Below are 22,328 nucleotides of genomic sequence, written 5' to 3'. Positions count from 1 at the left end.
AAGATAAAAGGTTCCCAAAGGTCCAGATTTAAGAAATTCTGAAGCCTCAAATTGACATTCTTATCAAGGCCTTTAAATATAGGGTGTCTCCCAAAATGTATACACACACTTTGAATAATTATAAAGGCAGTGTTTATTAAAATACATTTCACTTTTAAAATTAAGCTATCAGCTGTTAAAGTGTATATATATTTTCTGGGGACACCCTGTATTTAGGTTGCCACATTCTATTTTTTAAGAGACCCACTTTTAGGTAGGTCAAATGTGTGACCCACTTTCAAATGTAGATATAAGATTAATGTCATGATTTTGTAAAACTTTCTCTGCTTACACGTAATTTATTAAGCAAAAAGAATGCAGACATTTAAACTTTGCTTAATAAATTTTAAAAGAGAAGTGGCTTTTCAAATCATTTCCTCAAATTGTTACTCATTCATTCATTCATTCATTCACCACAATTTTTTACTGATCTAGTTACTGTGTACCAGGCACTATTCCAGAAGCTGCGGATACAGCAAGGTAGATGACAAAGTCTCATGGAACTTGCAGTTGTACAATGTTAGCTGCCATTTCAGTTATCTTTCGCTCCATAACAAACCATCTCAAAACCTAGAAATTTAAAACAACAACTCATTATTATCCCTCATGGTTGTGCAGATTGTTGGAGCTCAGCTGGGCGGTATTCCCTTGGGCTCTCTCATATAGTTGCGATTGGGGTTGGTGTTATCTGAAGGCTAAATTCATCTCATCACCCCTAGGGCCTAATATCCAAGTTCCATGCCTGCTTAATCTCCCCAAACTAATCTCTCATGACTTTATCAATGTGAATTCTAGGTATGTATTTACCTATGACCCAAAATGCCAAAAAAAAAGAAAGAAAGAAAAGAAAAGAAAAGAAAGAAAAAAGAAAAAGAAAGAAAGAAAAGCTGTCTATGGTTTATTGAATGGCAATTTAGTTCCATTCTGTTTAATGAATTTTACTGAGTATTTATTGAGTGTAAGTCTCTAAGCTAGGACCAGAGGTAAGAGTTATGATGAGAAATAAGCATAATTCTTACTTCCTGTTGGAATAAGAGAAGTGTATAAGTTATCCCATGTCAGGGTGGCATTTAAGTGCCATAAGAAGTATAAACTATGCAATGGGAAATCAAAGGAGAGAAAAATGAGAGCCCTCCTGAGAAGGGTTTATTTGCCTTAATTGCTGCTGTCACAAGGAGAATGAAGCTGCCATTTACAGGGGAAATCATACAAAAGTAATTAGTTTAGAATTAAGGTTCTGGAGCGTCCACTCCCTTTACGTAGCTGGTGTATTTGGTGATTGCATGCAGGTCTTCCACTTCTTGTGAATACACTTCTGATGCTGGAGGAATTAATGGGCCAAACTTCCCAGACATGAGTGGGAATGAGACTATTACGATATCTCCAGAAAATGGGTTTTCTGAGACTTGCATGGGAGGATGGAATGTAGAAGAAGGCTTTATTTGTGTAAAGTTACATTTCTCGGTTCCAAAGCCCCTGCCCCTAGGCCAGTCCTGGGAGAGGGCAGCTGGGAGCTCAGCAGAGCCCGAAGCAGAGCCAGTGTCCAGAGTTTCTGTTCCATGTTGCAGCTGGGTATTGTTCAGCATTCAGGCCGGATGAAAGTCTATTAGTCCCTGTGTGGAGTCCCAAGAGGGCCGGAGCTGGGGCGCCGAGAGAGAGAGAGAGAGAGAGAGAGAGAGAAACGGGGAGAGAGAGAGAGAGAGAGAGAGAGAGACGGAGAGAGAGAGAGAGAGAAGAGAGAGAGAGAGAGAGAGAGAGAGAGAGAGAGAGAGAGAGAGAAAACTTCCTTTGTTTGGAAGTTTATATATTTAGATTACTGGCTTGCATTGGCCCTGCCCATTCTGGCCACTGACTTGCTCCCAGGTGTGACTGATGGTCAAGTACCTTCCCCTGTCACTCAGATCTTACTGGGCATGTGTCTAAGCTGCCTTTGTCCAGTCCCTTCCCCCATCAATGAGCAGGAAACAGACTTGGAGTGTTAAATGCAGCTTTTTGCAAAGCTGAACAAGTGGTATTTGGTCTCCCCTTTTACCCTTTCCCAGGTTATTACAACAGTATCATGTCCACGTTTCTGGAGAGGCTACTGCCTTCAGTGTGGCTTTGATTTTCCCACGCTGGTAGACACTGCTTCCATTTCTCTGTGCTGTGCTGGTACAGCGCAGACTGAGACTCACCGTGACACTCACTATGGGCTTTGGTGCAGTGTGCTATCCTGAGAGAGCCCTCTTTAATGTTATGGAGAAGGTGTGACCTCTGGCAAAGTCTCAGATCTTCATATTTTATTAGGTGCCAAATGTCCCTTTTACACCTAGCATTTACATTTATATACATTAATCTTCTTTGATTATAAAGTTGCCAGAGAAGAGCCAACGGAATTAGTTTGCTAAAGCTGCCATATCAAAGTCACACAGGCTCGGTGGCTTACACAGCAGAAATTTATTTTCTCATAGTTCTGGAGTGTGGAAGTCTGAGATCACGGTGTCAGCAGGGCTATTTCTTCTGAGGCCTCTCTCCTTGGCTTGAAGATAGCTGTTCTCTCTCTCTCTCTCTCTCTCTCTCTCTCTCTCTCTCTCTCTCTCCTCTCTCTCTCTAAAATATATTTTTTTTATTGATTTCAGAAAGGAAGGGAGGAGAGAGAGATAGAAACATCAACGATGAGAGAGAATCACTGATCAGCTGCCTCCTGTACACCCCACACTGGAGACCAAGCCTGCAACCCATGCATGGGCCCCAACTGGAATCGAACCTATGAACTCCTGGTTCACAGGTCGACACTCAACCACCAAGCCACACCAGCAGGGTTCTCCCTGTCTCTGCACAAGGTTTTTTCCTCTGTGCCTGTCTGTGTCCTAATCATCTCTTCTTACGCGGACACCAGTCACACTGGATTAGAGCCCACCCTAATGACCTAACTTCATCACCTCTTTAAAGGCTTCATCTACTTCCAAATAAAGTTACAGTCTAAGATACTGGGGTTAGGACTTCAACTTATGAATTTTGAAGGAACACAATTCAATCCATATTACTAATCTTTGTCAGATTTTAGCTGCATGTAATTAATTTAAAGGAAATAATTTGATCTTGGTGCTTTCTGCATCTCTTCAAGTTGGTTTATGCTGCAGTTTAAACTGAACATTTCTATTAATGATAATGGGACTTCTACCCACTGAGGCACTCTGTAGCATTGGATGGTACCTTGGTCAGGATCAGGTCAAACTCCTTTATTTTGGAGGCTCAGTTATGGTGACTAAAGTCAAATAATTAAAAGCAGAGTTTAGATCTCAAGGTTCTGCTTTCTGATTCACCATGCAATGTTATACCTGCCTTATGACACTACATAATTTGCTAAAGATGACATGGAAACACTGAAAAATCTTGGTCTCTCTTTAGCCATCAGAAATAAAATTAAAAATAGGTATTAGTTTGAAACAAGTACTGGGGACATATTTAACTTATTCTAAAGAATAAATTGCTTTTAAACCACAAAGTTACTATTAAGACTTAATATATTACTATGTATTTGAGGAAATTATGCTAATTACAAATGTGTGATTACCTATTTTTTCCCCAACTGGACTTCCATTAAAAAAGATGTGTATGTTTACATGCCTTTGCTTATCCTGTGACTTTACAAAGGACAAAAACACACTCCTTTGAAAATATTGTCATTAGTGCAGTTTCCATTTTTGTTAGCTTGATTTGGGAGATTTCAATCCAACTCCAATGATGGTAAATTTTTATGAAATAAAGAATCTGTGGGAAACCCTAAAGTAAAACATTTTATTTATTTATAGAGTACTATAAATATATGAAGCACTGAGTTTATAATGATAATGGTGATAATAATGATGTTTTTGTCATGGCATATACTTAGAGTGTTTATTATTTACTGAGTAGAGTGGTGAGTACTTTACATTCCTTATTTCATTTTATCCTCACAATTATCCTTACTTATATGGTAACTTATTATCTCCAATTTATAGGTGAGAAAGCTAAAAATATAAGTGCTGAAAATACTAGTTTGACCTGTCCTGTTGCTAGTCAGTGAGGGAGGGGCTATCCCAAGGACACATGTTCTCCAAAGCCAGGTCTGAGACCACAGTGGTGGTGGGCTACTTACCATCACCACACCTGTAGTCTACTTGTAATTCTCAGTGCCAAGCAAACAAGACTCTTTGAGGCTAGAAACAAATATGACTAATGCTTATATCAAAGCTTCCCAGAAAAATAAATTGTCAAAGGTCAGTGATATGCCACAATGAATCTTACAGGGAAGGTGGTACTGGGCTGTACATAAAAGGAGAGATAAGAGTTCACCATGGAGAAAAGTTTAGTATAGAGAGAGGGAACAACATATGTCAAGACTTAGAGGTGAGAGAATGTGGATATGCTCAGTTGTCTTACTCAGATCTGGGTTAATAGTTTGCCTTGCATTTTTTTATCCCTCATCCCTCTGCCCCCAGCCAAGGATTATGCCTTTGGTTTCTTTACTTTCACAGGTGTAGGGGACCTAGACTATCTTGTATTGCTTGAGCCTGTCTTACATCATTTTCTATCTTGAGACTCTTTGCAGTCTTGCGGTTGGCCTTATCTTTGATGAATCAATGCTGGCCTTTGAGGTGTACACGTTTGGTGCTGCATAACATCCTTGGTGATGGCCTTCTGATAGAGGCTTTGAAAGGCTGATTAATTAGACCTTCATACCTCAGGCATTTCAAGGGCTCAGAGAAGAAAGGTCAGCTCTCTAAATGAGACTCCCGAAGACAAGCACCAAAAGCTTTATCTTCTTTGGACAACATCTTCCTATATTTACTATGGCATATTAGTTGGTTGTTCTGATGATAGTAAGGGAGAGAAGGCTGAACAAAGAAGTGGTGGGGCAAGGTTTTGATTTGAGGGAAGGGTTGTAAGCTCTAGTCTCTTTTGCCAAATTTCACTCATTAAATGGTCTTGGCTCTCATGTCACCTACATCTGTGATGCTGATATATTTTCTATAGATAAGAAATACATCTATGAATCAAGTAAATATTACCATTTTTCAAGGCTCAGCTATTGACTTCTACTTGAGACAGAACTAATTAATCCTAATGGTTAAATCTCATACAGAGACCTAAGATTCCAGCAAATGTGTCCCCTCCTTCCCTTATCTAACAGTTTGGACTGAGAAAGCTTTGAATGGCCAGATATTATAATGGGCATTTCCTGGGCTTCTCTCCTCCCAGCTGACTGATAGGGTGTCTTTTTAAACAGATACCCTATCAATCAGAATTTGGAGACCATATGGTGCCCTCAAACAATGACTGGTATGGGGAATAGCCTCCCTCCACACTGTCTGCTATATTAACTTAGGATTTGGGAGGTGGGAGTTGGTCTAGATTTTGTTTGGCCTCCTTAAAACATCAAAGAATGAGACAAAGCAATTGGACACCACAGTATTGGAAACCCTTCTGAAGGTGGAGCAGCAAAATAATTTTTCCTTTATCCTTTGAACATGTTGCTCCCCGTTGTCAATTAGGAGAGAAGTCAGGTCTCTTGTTATAAAGGAAAATGGGAAAAGTTGGCAAGAATTAAGAGAAGATGGTTTCAAGTGTTTCCCCTGTATTTTCAAGAATAATATTTGCACATGTAAAAGGGAAAGAGAAAAAATGGTAATTTTTGAAGAGGTTGCCAGCAAGCTAGAGATGAGAGTGCAACTGTGAAGGTTCTAAAAGAATGCAAATACCCACGGCAGCCTTGGTTTACTTTCATTGAGATGGCCGAGGGAGCAGAGAAAAGAGATTAAGCCACTTTCCTCCTCTTGGACTCAGACTCCTTTCCCAAAAGTCTACTTCTTTTCTTTCTTTGCTTTTTTTTTTTTTTTGCAAAACCCCAAATCCATGTTTATTTTTTTCAACGTGGTGTACAATTTAACATATCATTTATCTTCATTCATTATGTTGTATACTTAGGACTTCATAAACATCTTGTTCTCAGAAGGATTCCAGAAGAAACCACAGTCACCCAGGATTATTTCCCACTTTACCTCAGAGCAGCACAATACTATCTAGGTAATTCTATTTTTACCCTCTAATGAGGGCACTCAATCTCAACTTGCACACAGCCCAGAGCTGGTGCATTTCTGGTTCATTTTAAGCTGAATTAGGGCTTCAGATTCTCCTGAAAACGGATGCCTACAGTGCCTGCTTCAAGGCAGTTCATGGCTTCTTCCGGTCAGAACTCAATGTTCATTTCTCATTACCATGAAAAAAGCCCTCCGGCTGTCCAACCAGCTGGAATTTTTCACCAGCTCTGAATAAACATTTCAACCCATAATAAGGCATTGTAGATTTGATGAAGAATGTGGAATAAGAGACAGAGTAATTTACATCTATGCTGGCCACCCATTAAAGTTTTTCAGTAAATGTGGGTGAGGCAAAAAGATGGCTGTGGTTTTCAAAATATGGAGGAACAGTTGAAAAAGATTGCTGTTACCCAATGTACTGCCCCACGAAAGAAACCGGAAAAGCTGTTGTCCTTGCTGGTGTGGCTGACTGCTGTGCAGACCTGCTCTGCGCAAGAAAACCTTCCATGGAGATGAAGTTGGATCCCCAAGAGCAGGCCTTAAATGTGCACCCTAGGAGCTGCCCCCGCAGGATTCATCACTGCCCTGCATTCCTGAAGATGGGAGTTTGGGTCTGGAAGGAGGGCAAACTGAGGTAGAAGGTTCTGGTGTCAGAGCAGCCTGGATCAGCCTCCTCTCTGACCTGCGATGTTCCCCAAGGCCCCAGAATTGGTGGCCTCCTGAGCGAGTCAGAATATTTGGGGCAGAACTCCTTGGACAGCACCAGTAAATTGAGAACTTTCCCTGGGGTCTTTAAGGAATTCTCTGAATCCAACCTGTACTGCTTGGGGACAGCCTGCCCCAGGCTTCCGCAGCTCCCTTTTACCCCTTACACCACCGATGCATTTCTCTCAAATACAGCAGTGCAGTGAGCATTTAACGCGTTAGCCAAAATGAGTCAACTTGTCCATCTTTAGCTTTTGAGTTTTCTACGCTTTTAGAGCTCTGGCCTTGTTGCCAACTAATGTCCTCCCTGGTATGAAATTGTATATTTGACTTATAGTAGACTTTGGGGAAAGATCAAGGAGTCTTGGGATGATCCATAATGGCCTAGCTAAGTGGGCTACCCAAGCAGGTGAAAAAGAAGGCTTGAGAATCCAGTTAGTAAGCATGGGCTGCAGAGGGCAAAGGCTGCTCCGCCTTCAGCTCTCCTCCGTGCAGCAAGGCACCCACACTTTCTGAGCTGCCAGTTTCCCCGCACCCTCCAGGCGCTCCCAGCAGAGACAATTGCACTTAATTTTGTATTCACTGGTTGAGGTTCTTTAAGCCACTTTAAATATCAGCGAAGCATTCTTACCATAAGCAGAAATGTTGTTCTGAGCTGATTACTTAAATGAGTTTGTCACTTTCATAGACTGGAGATCTTTTAGAGGATTTTGTTTCCAAAAGAACTTCAGAAAATACTAGCAAAGATCTTTTATGAAAGTGAGACAAGTGATAAAGAACTGAATCTTTCTAAAATTACAGATTATGAATCACCAGGAAAACTGATGGCTATGCATATCAAATCTGTGCTTGAAAACATCATATTGCCAGAAGGCTGTGCCTGGAATGTAGAGTAGAAAAATAAGATGTAAAACGTCAGTGGCAAATGTATGAAAATGAACAGCCAGATGATATTAAAAAAACACAAAAAAACAAAAAACAAACCTGGTAATTGTATTTTGCTTCTCTAGTAGACAATATTACCCACTTTAAATGCTAATAAAAAACCCTTGTGTGATGGTTCCTAGCAAAAGAAAAATCAGATTACAGTATTTTAAAAGATACTGACATTTACATAAGAGGTTGTTTTTGCTTATGATGGCAATTTCTTGCTTTTAAATAGTGATGTTGGGCTCTTGAAAATGGTTTTATACTTATATCTGAAGGCATGATGATTATAAAATTGGACATAATGAGAGAAGGAAATATCTATGCTCAAAGGCCTGCAGGTGAGGCCAACAGAACAACCATTTCAAATTTTTGCTTTATTTATTTATTTATTTATTTATTTATTTATTTATTTATTTAACATTTTGTAAAGGAAGAGAATCCCCTCAAACATCCCACCTAATGCACCCTCTTTGGGAAATTCTGTGCTTGCTCCTGTAGGGGAGAAGGGTTTTATGAAGTTATAAAAGGAAAAGTATGAGCTTTAGATAGATGTTGGTCTTTCGTTATTTGAGAGTAGAGTGGTCTTTAATAGTTCTACATTTCCTCTCAGATGGAACAGATAAAAGCAAATGACTCTTGAATGAAGGTAGGAAAACATTCAGACTAGAGCAGATTTCTATATAGACAGACACCAGCATGTGTCATATCTAGAAGTGATATAACTCATTTTTTAAAAAAATCAACTCAAATTTCTCCTTTAAAACAGAAGTTTTGAAGGAAATGCAATCTAAGAATTGTCATTTTCTCATGTGTCTTCATAGTAACCTTACTACTTACTGGATGTTACCTTTTCTGGAGTGATGATTACCGAGGGCTTTATAAGCCACACCGAAGTTCACACGTGGTGCCTTGGCCCTGGGGAGCCACTGAAGGATTCATAACATCAAAGGAGCCTGATGGAACAGGACAATTGGGGCTGGGAAGCAGGGATACTAGGTAGGATTCTACTGTGACTTGTCCAGGTTTTTCAGGAACGATAACTGGTTTTAGATAGTATGAGTAGAAATGCAGTAGAGATAGAAATAAGAGGTATTTAGAAAAATTATAAACTCTTTGAAAGTCAGAATTTTGTTTCACTTATCTCTGTGCTTGCTTCAGCACCCCAGTGTAAGGGCCACTCGGATCCAATAGACATGTTAGAGTAGAATGAACTATGTGACAGGGCATGACAAACGAAATACAAAGCAAATAGTGCTTGCAATGCCTATGGTGGGTTGTTTGGGAAGAATTCTCAATTATATTTTAAAAAATGATCCTAATATACCAGTAAATAGGAACATGGTGATATCCCTGAGAGAGACTTCCCTGGGCTAAAGGTCATAATCAAACACAAGTTCCATTCTTGCTTATGGTGCCTTTGTGTGGGGACAAGCAGGACTTGGTTGGAATGTCTGTAAGGAGGATTCTCTGAAAGGTCAGGGCCTCGGAGGGGACCTTGCCGAAGGCAGCAGCTCCTACCTTGACTTTCCCAAACAAGTCCGATCCCCCAGGGTATTTTGCTAGAATCTCTATGTTTAGTCTTTAAAGACCCGACCTTGTAAAAGCATATACTTTCTCAAGGATACTTACCCTGCTGATTGTATCTAGAGGTTAATTTGAGTTCAAGCTGTTGTTACAATAAAAAGCCAATGAGGCAAGCAAACAGGACTGCTTTTACTACTAAAGTAAAAGAGCCCCTTAGCCCTCTCTTTCACAGAAACCTGTGTTAGAGTAATCTGTTCATCGTCGCTCAGGGTCTGCTGGTCAGCCCTGTCACCTTTGAGCTTTGCCAAAAAGAATGTCTTGATTCCTCCTGTAAGGTCCATGGACACTGTTCACTAAGTACGTTGTTGCTTTTATCACATTGTATTACTATTAGTTCTCTCCTATTAGAACTTCTTGAAGGTAGAGACCTAATCATGTCGTTTTTTTAAATCGAGGCATAATTGTCATGTACTAAGCTGCACATACCTGAGAATGTACAGTTCAGTTACTTTCTATGTATGGTTGCACTCATATAACCCCTACCTTCACCAAGATGTAGAACATTTTCATCATCTCAGAAAGTTCTCTCTGCTCCTTCTCAGTCAATAGTCAATGAATGCCCCTGCTCCTGCCCGAGGTAACCACTACTGTGACTTCTACTGTATGGATTACTTTTGCCTGTTCTTTTTGTTAATCCTCACCCAAGGATATTTTTCCCCCATTGATTTTTAGAAAGAGTGGAAGAGAGGGAGGAAGGGAGGGAGGGAGGGAGAGAAAGAGAGGGAGAGAGAGGGAGAGAGAGAGAGAGAGAGAGAGAGAGAGAGAGAGAGAGAGAGAGAGAGAAACACCTATGTGAGAGACACATAGATTGGTTGCCTCCTACACAGGTCCTGACTGGGGCCAGGGATCAACCTGCAACCAAGGTATGTGCCATTGATTGGAATAGAACCCAGGACCCTCTGATGCTCTAACAGGGGTCCTCAAACTACGGCCCGCAGGTCACATGCAAATACAAATATTGTATTTGTTCCCGTTTTGTTTTTTTACTTCAAAATAAGATATGTGCAGTGTGCATAGGAATTTGTTCATAGTTTTTTTTAAAACTATAGTCCAGCCCTCCAACGGTCTGAGGGACAGTGAACTGGCCCCCTGTTTAAAAAGTTTGAGGACCCCTGCTCTAACAGTTGAGCCAAACTGACTAGGGCAGTTTTGCCTGTTCTCGAACTTCATATAAATGGAATCATTCAGTGTGTACTCTTTCTCCTCAACAGAATTTTGTTTTCTCTCTCTTCTTCAACAGAATATTTTTGAGGTTCATTTGTATCATTGTATCAATTGGTTGTTCTTATTGTTATTTAGTATTCCATTGTATGAATGTATTATTTTCCTGTTTGAAATGGTTCCAGTTTTGATCTATTATAAATAAAGCTGATCTTAACATTCTTCTACATGTCTTTCTGGGGACATGTACACTCATTTCTCTTGGGTATGTACCTAGGGGTGGAATTGCTGGGTCATAGGGTGGGCATATGTTTTGCTTTATTAGAAACTGCCTAATCATTTTCTAAGGTGGGTTAGCATTCTACTCTCCCACCATTAATGAGCCTTGAAGTTGCTTCACATGCTCACCAAGACTTGGATTGGCCGGCCTTCTAATTTTAGTCACGTGGGTAGATATGTAATGCAGTTTTAATTTATATTTCTCTGATTAGGAATGACGCTGACCACCTATTCATTTTCATATTGACCATTTGGAAAATTTTTAAAAAATGTCTCATCAAGTGTTTCACACATTTAAAAACCATATTACCTGTCTTTTCTTATTAGTTAATCATGTTACTTTTTGAATTCCCAATATTCAGCATAGTGACTGATAATTAAAAATACTTTAAAAGGTTTGTTGAGTAACACAATAGAGTAAATAAAACTGGCTTGATTTGCAAAATTTTCTCTGTTACTGGCCACAGGAAAAGAGTTTTGAAAGTAATTAGCTTCTATGGTGCATTTAAATGTGTTGGTTTTTAAAAATATCAAGATGTAAATTCTAAACACAGCTGGTTTTATTTGTGATAGAAACACTGATTTTATGTTAAAATTTGGTTCATTTGGGCATTTAAAACACTCATCATCAGTGTCTGGAAGCCCAGAAAGATTTTAGACTAGAATACAAATTGTAACATTACTTTCTCTTCTTCCTTTATCGTGTTAATATGGTAGATTAGACATGATGTCCAAAATGCAGGATTTATTCCATTAGTTACATTTTTCATTTGATTTCTGGATTAGAAATGTGCTTTTAGATTTTTTTGAAGCTAAATGAGCATTAAAAATAATAAAAAAATTAAAGCCCAGATTTAAGTTTACTTTGTATTTTAATAACTATTTTTCTAATTCTAAGTAAAAGCCACACAATTTTGAATGTTTACAAAATATAGCAAAGAGAAAGACAATTTTAATTTGGCCCCATAGGCCTTCTTTCTGAGTTTTGTATGCATGCCTCTGTGTATGTGTGTGTGTGTGTGTGTGTATACATACATGTGTGTTCTGTGTGGCTATATGTTTACTTTTGTAGTTCCACTCAACTTTCTTCTATGGCAGACAAGAGGACTGTGTATTTGTATAAAATGTATATTTGAATAAAAAAGAGCCTGGCTGGTGTGGCTCAGATGACTGAGCGTTGACCTATGAACCAGGAGGTCACAGTTCCATTCCCAGTCAGGGCACATGCCTGGGTTTTGGGCTTGGTCCCCAGTAGGGGGCATGCAGGAAGCAGCTGATCAATTATTCTCTCTCACCACTGATGTTTCTATCTATCTTTCCCTCCCCCTTCCTCTCTGAAATCAATAAAAATGTATTTTTTTAAAAAAAAATTTGGTTGTTTTATGTCTCTGGTATAAAATATTTTGTATAGCTTGTTGCTTCATGTAGCAAACATGAAAATAGGTATCTATTAATCCTCTCCCACTCTTTGTGCTTTCAGGATGAGACCTGTGTCCATCTTTCCTGTCCTTCAGCACCTAACATTATGCCTTGTGTATGGAGCAGTTGCTCATCAAGTGCTCATTTATTAACAGGCCTTAGAGAGCAGCTGGCTGTGATAGAGATGTCCCCGTGGTGAGGAGGAGGCCAGATTCTGAATAAGAATAGGCTGCTCTATGTGATTCCAAGTAGAAGTGAGAAATTCATGGCTTACTTCTAATCCTGAGTTTTTCCTAGACTCAAGAGCTCAAAGGAATCCTTCACAATCTTCTTATTCAATTCCATGAACCCAGACAAACGAATTGCTGAACTCTGGGACAGCTGTGAATTTTCCTGAAGCCCTTTAAAGGTGGAGACTACTGAAATATTTTATCAGATGCGGTCTCCTCCAAACATTATTCATGGGTACATTAACTCAGTAATTTAGGTATGTTCAAAATCGCTGGATTTCAACTTGGACTTTTCTAACCTTAAAACAGGTAATTATATTCCACATTTAGGTGGTAAAAAGGAAAAGGTAGCAGAAGCAGTATGCTGACTTTATAAAGAGGTTTTACTTTATAAATTTTAAATATACAAAGTTGTAGCCCTGCAAGTTAATGTGACATGTAGTTTTAAAACATAAAAATGAAATGTGATTTTATAATTTCTCACTTATACAGAAATAAACCCAAAGGAAACAGATAAGTATACTATAAACAGTGATCTCAGATTAGCATATAATTTCCTTCAGACATTTTAGTATTAATAAATGCTTTATGTATAACATACCTTCAAACTGCTCCCATTCTACAAACTTTCCAGGCGTTACGACGTTCAGGCCGTAGAATATTTTAGCAGCCATGTTACTGAGCAGCTGGCCCCAGACACGCTGTGGGATAAGATGCAAATCTGCACCTCATTGGCCCCTTACAGGGTAAGGGGTTCTGCCTTTCCTTGTTCTCCCCTGTCCTCTCTATAAGGGGTTCGCTCCTCAACAGGAAGAACTAAGCTTCTGAGTATGACCAGAGGGCATCAGCTGTAATTTTTGTGATTGATTATTGGTTAGTAAGTAGGCAAATATTTTATCAGTGCTCAATGGGATGCTGAAATCCTGCTACCAAAGCTGCTTATAAATCTAATTCTTCTTACATCTGAAATAGCAATATGACTGAGTCTAAGAAAACCCCCAAATTGGATAAGGTTAATGAATTTAAGTTCCTTGAGCAGTTCCATAACAAAGCATATAGTGGGGTTAAGAGCATTTCCAACAATCTATATGGCAACTTATTTCATACTAAGTATAAGACATTAAAATATAGTTTGTGCTTTTTGTGAGCAAAAAGATAGTCTTTATGTCGTTTACTCTTTTAAATGCATCCCTTTAAAAATATAATAAAATAGACACATTCTGATATTAATTCCCAATGTTTCCATTCCCATAAGACACCAGGTCTGTTGATCACTGCTCAGGAGACCTTGTTGGCCCCACGTGTCTTTAAAATTGCCAATTAGCAGCTCTGCCCAGATGCAGCTTGTTACCAACCACAAAAAGGAATATTATTTAAAAACAGGCAACTTGTTTCTCCCATAATTGGGCTAAAAACATGTGAATAGGGCTACCTGAGACAATGGATGGCATAAAGTTTGTTCAAATCATTCCAACCCTGAGAACCATCACTGCGGATTTTACTGTCTGCTTCGGTGCTCTGAGTGTGAGCACCCTGGGGACCGGAGGCGTTGTTTTGCTTCACTCAGTGCAAACTGCTTTGAGACTCTCTGACATCATTAAGTCAAATTTTAGCTCAGACATTTTGTTCAGACTGAAACTCTGAATGACACTTGCTCAGTTGACTAAGAGGGAAGTACAATATCTGGGAACTGCCCATAACGTGTTTCAAATGCCAAAGGGTTCAACTTGGGCTGATATACACACACGTTTCAGCTCGCAGTGTTTTATATTCTGCTGTGAAGGTGGTATCTTGTTGTTGTTTGCCTGCTTAATAACATCCCAGGTCTGGGGCATGTTTTGTTGAGAAACGTATGTATTCTTTTCCTTCCACATGTTCCCTCCTACTTTAACTTTCCACCTTCTATCTTCTATCTCCAAAGACGTTTTTGCCTTTCCATTGTCAAAGGAACAGAGCGGTTGGGAACATAATAGGTGAATGTGAAGAAAAAGAATCCTTTCTGAGATTTTGCCCAGAGCTCCCCAGGCTATTCCCTCCTGCTCCCTGCATCTCCTTCCTCCCCTCACTTGGCTATAGCTGAGAGGGAGGAGGCTTGCTTTTAATGGAGACTTGGTTTTTCTTTGATTCAGTTGTTTGGATACCTTGAACTGACTCAGCAATGCCACTCAAGGCGATACTCCATTCTATCTAGTTAGGGTCATTTCATTTTTTTATGTCCTTTAATAATGGTGAAATGTCATCTCCATTTAAGCACTGTGGAGTTGACCTGAGCAATCCAATATTGTTTGCTTAAAACTCAGTACCAGTTGAAAAAGTAATCCCAGCTTATTGCTACTACATTTAAGGGTTGGGATTTTGTTTGTTGCTTTTGTTTTAAAAATCTTAACAGGTGAAACAAAATATTTAAGATTCCAAATATGGACTCTACTTAGTTTTATAAGCCAACTGCTGCTGAATAACGTGGAAATTGAGCAAGAATCTTAAAAATATAACCATTTAGAAAAGGACACATATGTAATACCCTTTGTAATACTTTAAGCAATAAAACAATAACAAAGTAGATTTAAAAGTAATAAAAAAATATAACCATTTAGATTCTGCTAGTGAAAATAATAACAACAGCAGCAAAGAAGGAAACCCCTCTTTCCTGTAAACAAGGGCAGCCCTATGAATGAAAAAGTGGAAACCCAGGCTTTATCAAGACAGGAAGTCAGCAGGTACACTGACAATGCTGAGCAGAGAATGACAGAGATTCAGGAGTGCTTGCTGATTCTTGGCTTCTGTCCTGCCCTTGAGTTGTTTTCTGTCACTCACAGCTAAAATTATCTTCACAAATATTGTGAATAATATGAAAAGTTAGAAAGTCTTAAAAGTGTAATTGATGACATGCCTTTTGCAGAAAGGAGTGATTAGAAACACTCAAATGCTGAGACTTGTTTTGCCTTTCAGGGTCTAACAGTGAATGTCCTCATAGGTGTGCAGGATGGTAAGAAGCTAGGAAAATTCCTAAGCAAGTGGAATGGAGAAACTGAGATGTAAAAATTAAGCAAGACCAAACAATTTGAGCAGCTTGCAGCCAGTTTGTGAATTACAAGACTTTATCGTCCCCAACCAAAGACACTTGAGTGGAAATGGTTTATACCTCTCCTACTTAACCAGAGAATACATAGTTTAAATCACCCTGGCCTGGGAAAATAGAGAATGCAGACCCAATTAATGCCATTTGTGCCAGCTAAACCCAAGGACAGATGTAGTCTGGGGAACAAATAACAAAACCCCAAAGAGCAGGATGGTATCACTTGTGGGGGGGGATGTTAGGCAGGATAGATAGTCAGTAGGGCAGGAGGAGGGGAAGCAGAGAAAAAAGGGAGTTTATCTCACCCACTGAACAAAGAAGTTAGCAGTTAGGACTTGTCAAAATAAAGTCAGCAGATGTTCTCATAAATTCTGGAAAAAGTTGCAACAGTGTAAAAGAGGGACCTTGAAATCTAGTCTATCTGACAGAAAAACCTTGAAACCTATAAGGGGAAAATAGAAAACCCTTGAACCCCCACCAAGATGAGCACTCAGACTAGCTGAGTTGCTTGCTTATGCTTTATGCCAAGTATATTCTTAATAAATTCACTTGCTTTGCTTCAACACCACTTCCTGTCACTCATCTGAATTCTTTCCTCTGAGTGTGACTAAGGCAGCTCTCTGGTAACAGAAATGGAAATGCAGCTACTATAAGATTGCCGGGAGCCGGTCCATGCTTGCTGTTTCAAGGGACCTGGCATATATGGCATACTGTTCTTAATATGTTTGCTCACCTTCTTGGCACTATGTGTTTTAACCAAGGTCTCTGAGAAAGGTTGTTTCCCCAGGTAGGGATTTTCCCCTGAAGTTAGGGAGGGAATAAAACCTCTTAACTAAGTGCCAGGCAGGTAATTAATCACTTTAACTATGAACAATCATGCTTAAGCTACATAATCTTTACTCCCTGGAATGGAGATAAGAAACGCCCTAACCTTTGGACTAGAGATTGATAGGATTGGAATCAACTGGTATAAATACAGTTGTAACAAGACAACAGCAGACAGAACTTAGAACACAGAATTTAGAAGACAGGACTTATAAGACAGAACTTAGAACACAGAACTTGGAGGACAGAACCAGGAAGACAGAACCTACACGGAACCTGGAGACAGAGGAACTTCGCTGGAGAGAGCACGGCAAAGGATCCTGGACTGAACCTGACTACAGGAATTGGCAGGAGAGCCTGACTGGAATCTGGTGACTGAGCCTGGCTGGAGAACCTAGCGAGGGAACATGGCTGCAGAACCTGGCTGGAGAGCCTGGAGAACCTAGCAAGAGAACATGGACACGGAACCTGGCTGGAGATCCAGACCAGAACTTGGCTGGAGATCCTGGCTAGGCTGCTGATCAACTGAACACTGTTTCTGTGTCCTTCCTTCTTCGCCGACTCCGTCCACACCTTTGGGGACCCCTGGACCCGCTGGAGTTGGACCCTGGTATAAGATTTCTCAGGTGAGACCTCCAGGTCCAGAGGAGAAGGAAAGTAATCTGAAGGAGGAAGTGACCACAGAGTTACTATAGGGAGGCAAAACCCTGTCAGGGTATAAGGGAGTGCAACGGCCCATTGTTACCTTTGACTCAGGGAGTTGATCCCCTATGTACAACACAATACTGAGGCATTTCAGGGAGGGCTTATGGGACAAGATACCGACAGGGAGTTGTCATACCTACTCTAATCCTGACAGCACTTCCTAATTCCATGCTGTTCTAAAGAAACCAGAAGCACACCATTGAATACTATGCAGCAGTAAAAAAGAAGAATCTCTTACCCTTTGAGAAAGCATGGAAGGACCTGGAGAGTATCATCCTAAGTGAAATAAGTCACCCAGAGAAAGATAAGTATCACATGATCTCACTCATGTGGAATCTAATTAACAAAATCAACTGATGAACAGACTGGATCCAGAGACCTGGAGGCATGGAACAGAGTGTGGAATCTCAGAGGGAAGGCAGGGGGAGCGTGGGTATTTTGGAGATAATCAACCAAAGATCTTATATGCATAACCCATGGACACAGACAGTAGGGTGGTGAAGGTTGGGGTGAGTGGTAGGAATGGGCTGGAGAGGGTCAATAGGGGAAAAAAATGGGATATATTGTAATGCTTTCAACAATAAAGATAAAAAAAAAAAAAGAAACCAGAAGTAGAGAATGGAAGGAGGGAAAAATCAAGAATCCTATATAATAAAAGGGTAACATGCAAATTGACCCAAATGGCACGACTGGGAATGACCAGTCGCTATGACGTGCACTGACCACCAGGGGGAAGGTGCTTGATGCAGGAGCTGCCCCTGGTGGTCAATGTGCTCCCACAGGGGGAGCTCCACTCAGCCACAAACTGGGCTGATGGCTGTGAGCACAGCTGCTGTGGCAGGAGCCTCTCCGGCCTCCTCAGCAGCACTAAGGATGTCCAACTATAGTTTAGGCCTGCTCCCCAAGTGGACATCTCCTGAGGGCTCCTGGGCTGCCAGATGGATGTCTGACTGCCAGCTTAGGCCCGATCCCCCTGGGAGTGGGCCTAAGGTGGCAGATGGAAATCCCCTGAGGGGTCCCACACTGCGAGAGGGCGCAGGCTGGGCTGAGGGACTCCTCCAAGTGCATGAATTTTCATGCGCCAGGCCTCTCGTTTAGAATAACTTTAAAAAGAAATTATGTGAGATTGGCATGAGTAAAATATCAATGAATATCCCTTCTTGAAGAAATTGCTTCAATTGTTAAACAGAGAAGAGGTATGAAGGTGCATGTACTTCAGGCATCTGAAAAAGGGTTGAGAAAGGGAAGTGAGTGGACAAAAATAATGTGGAACTAGTGTACTGTGATTGTGAGCCATATAAGACTATATTAATTTGAGAAAATAAACATGGAAAGGGCAGGATGTAAATGTTCAGACTTGTTCATTTTAAGACACTTCATATTTTGTTTTGTGTTCTCTTTGATGCCCTAAATATATAAATTGAAATATTTTCTCACCATCCAGGAAAGCTTGAAGAGTCAATCTTTCCTTCCTTCAAGAAAGAGAAACTGGTTATAAGATTTAGGTGATTAGTATAATGGGCCTTCTCAGCTCATTGTGAAAGAATGGGGGGAATATAGGGCTTGTGTAAAGAAGCAGAGTAGCAGGGAGAAGCTGAGACAAGGAGGGACTTCCTCAGCCTGCAGTCAGAGTCCCCTGGGAGCAGAGTAGAAAGGGCTTGGAACAGTCACTGAGTTTCTTACCAGTGGTAGGATATCCAGAAGTGGGGTAAGAAGGAGAGACTTGATTCAGGTAACAATTGGCAAAATGGGAAATGCAGCCTTCACCAGAAACAAAAAGTGTGCTCTGGCTATACAAAGTGGGGAGACCACCTGTATAAAGTTCCCACCCATGTTCCCAGTTAGTATCCAAATTTGTATGGTTTTAATTGTCTCCAATCCCAATGTTCTGATTGGCCGGCATTATGTGTCCCAATTAGTTGTTATGGAGCAGTTCTTATTGGTCAGTTTATATACAAATGAGCAAATAACTACGCAATTATGCAATTCTGATTGCATGGAGTAGGTCTTAGTCCATTGCTTCAAAAAATGAAATCAGCAACTCCCTTAAAATAGTTGGCTCAGATGGCATAACGGAGCAGGGTACAGTGCAGGAAGCCGAGAGTGCAGTCTGAGGTTCCTCCCAGTATACAGAGTACAAGAAAAGCCCCTCTCAGCAGATAGCCACTAGACTCGTTATTTACAACATTTTGTCCCTTGGTTAACCATGGGGAGTTCATCTCAGTAAATAAATTCACATCAAATGAATCTCTCTTCTTGGGGTCCCCACCAGTTACATAGTTTTACGCCATATTGGCCTTTGTCCAAACACTAAGAATGTATTTGTTATTGCCCTGGATTTTCAGGATTCCCAAAATATATGGAAGTGTTCCCTACCCATCATTTAAAAAATTCTGGTTATAAAAATGAGGTAATAATATATATGTGATGAGGGCTTATTTGTAGGGTCAGGGCTTCAGCAAATTTGGTCATAGATTTCAGGTATCTCTCCTAAGTAGATTGAATATAGGAAATGGAGATATTTGAAAGCAACTGATCTGTTTTGTATAAATGAAGCCTGGAATTTAGAGAAAAAAGTTTTGGGTAGAGATAATTTCTAGTTAAAAAGTGATAGCAAAGCCCCATATTCTCTTTGTTTGTGTGTGTTAATTCTCAGATGAAAGGTCTAGGGCAGGGGTGGGCAACCTTTTTGTGAGTACGTGCCAAAACCAGCAAAATCTCTGACTCAAAATTCTTCTGCGTGCCAACCCTAATTTTTTGAGAACATGTTACGCCTACTTGATATCTCTTAAGGTGTACGTATGTGAGAACCTTGAAGAAATAATAAAATTCATTCGAGCGACAAAAACACAGTATGTGATGATGAAAAATACATTTTTTTAATGTATACATGTACACTGATAGTCCGACAGAAAACTTTATGACTCCGTTTGATATTATCAGTGGGACTTTTGCTGCTGCATCACTGATGACAGAGATTTTACATCAGGTTTATATTTTGTGACCTTCAGAGATATGCACGAGCTACTACTTTCATCCGTCAGGCTACTCCTATTATGAGATTTAACAAAATTCATCACTGAGAACAAAGATTCACAAGCGCATGTGGATGAAAACATGGAGAGTAACGCTGTTGCAAAGTTTTTAAACAGAAAAAATTTTCTGGAATGGCATTCCAAGTCTTCAGTAGTTCGTTTTCGACACTTCTTTCTGGTACTCCTGTCTCTAATCGCTTTTTTTCAATGTTTTCCAAGACAACTCTAAGGTCAATAAATTTCTGCTTCCAAATTGAGCTACTCTGAAATTCAATCAACTGCATTTCAAAGTCAGCCATGTCTATGGTCTTTAAGATAACTTGCTATATAAAATTATTTATTTATCTAAGATGCACCTACACTGAATTTATCTGAAAAATAAAAAATTCAATATTAAGAAAAAAATTGTAAATGGAAGATTATAAGAGAGGGTTTCACGTGCCAGCAAAAGTTACTGGCGTGCCATGTTTGACATGCGTGCCAGGGGTTGCCCACCCCTGGTCTAGGGTATGGAGCAGTAAAGTCTTAAAGCTCTGATGATAACTTAGGGGTCTTGCCCTAAGAAAAATTTCTGTGAAGTAGAGCAGCAGAGGGCAGATTTAAATTTGCTACGAAGAGCTGAAAGCTTTGCAAAGGAAACGTGAATTTTGAGGTGGAGAGCACTGTCAGAGACATGTGGTTCTGTTTGTAAAATTTGTTGGGCTCAGTTGTGAAGGGGGAAGAATGGAAAGATACTAAATTTGTCTAAAGAGTTATCTTTTTCTAATGATAAAAATATTGTATGCTTAAGTGAACAAAATGCAGAAAGCAAACTATAGAGAAGAAAGAAAATCTAATTTCATCCAGAGATAACTACTGTAAATATTTTGGTAGTATTTTTCTATAGTCTTTATATGTATTCTAATATATATCCTGGGAATATACTACAGATACTGCTTGTATCCTGTTTTATTCATTCAACAGTGAATCACTAGCTATTTTGCACGTCTTTAAAAATTTTTTCTGAACATCATTTTGAGCGACTGATATTCCCTCAGAAATGTATAGCATAACCTATTTAACCATTTGTAAGGGATATTTTTATGGTGAAATTGCAAATAAACCTTAGACATACTGCAATTATTTCCTCATGACAGATTTTTAGGTGGTGGATCATGTGGGTTTGGGATGGGGGGCAAAAATATGAACTTTTCTATGGCTTTTGATTTGTATTATCAAGTTGTTCTCTAGAAAGATTGTACCAGTTTATGCAAAAATATCCATTTTATTATACCTTGAAGGTCCTGAATACTATCTTCTAAAACTCTTTGCTGCCCTAGCCGGTTTGGCTCAGTGGATAGAGCATCAGCCTATGGACTAAAGGGTCTCAGGTTCGATTTCCATCAAGGGCACATGCCCGGGTTGTGGGCTGGATCCCAGTGGGGGACGGGGGGCATGCAGGAGGCAGCTGATCGATGTTTCTATCTCTCCCTCTCCCTTCCTCTCTGAAATCAATAAAAATATATTTAAAAAGATAAATAAAACTCTTTGCAATTTGAAATGCTTAAACATTTATCATTGTTTGAGTTTGCATTTCTTTGAGTATGAGTGTATTAGTTACATACATTTTCTCTTTTGTAAAAATGTCTTGGACTTGCTTTTCTACTGAGGGTTTTAGTGTTTTTCTTAACACACATTTTGCTATGTATATTGAGGATAGAAATCCTTTGTTATATTTGTGATATACATTATGAATGATATGGTATATATGTGCTTCTATACTAAGACTATTAATTCTATCTTTGTTGAAATGTATTTTTGTCCCCTTTACATGTCATCCTCTGAAGTTTTGATCAATTCTTCAAGGACCAAATGAAATCTTATTTCCTCCTAAAAGGCTCCCAAAATCCCTGAGGTGAAATGAAGCTTACCCGCTTCCACACTACCCCCATTTGGTTTCAGTGCCCTGTGCCCTTGCTTCCATCTGCTTTAGAAGAAAGCTTTCCTCTTTTGAAAGCGGCCATTCTGTTTTACTCACTTTAATATCCCTTACGTAATCACACAATCCTTTGCACAAAACAAGTGTGCAACAAATGCTTGTTGTGTTAACTGAAATCAAAACCATATTAGCTTACCTTTCAAAGATAAGAGATGCTTATCATTTTGCAATAGCATGTACAGTAGACTTGGCAAAATCAGATACTACCTGGATGAATTAAATAACAACAACAGCTCACTATGATTTTCCCCCTCATAATCTAAGCACAGGCTGTAGGGATTTATGACTTCATAGTAGTTG

This window comes from Myotis nattereri (genome assembly GCF_964212035.1).
Source record: "Myotis nattereri genome assembly, chromosome: 6".
In the NCBI taxonomy this organism is placed as follows: Eukaryota; Metazoa; Chordata; class Mammalia; order Chiroptera; family Vespertilionidae; genus Myotis; species Myotis nattereri.
The sequence above is the reverse complement of the archived record's forward strand: the minus strand, read 5'-3'. Positions refer to the sequence as shown.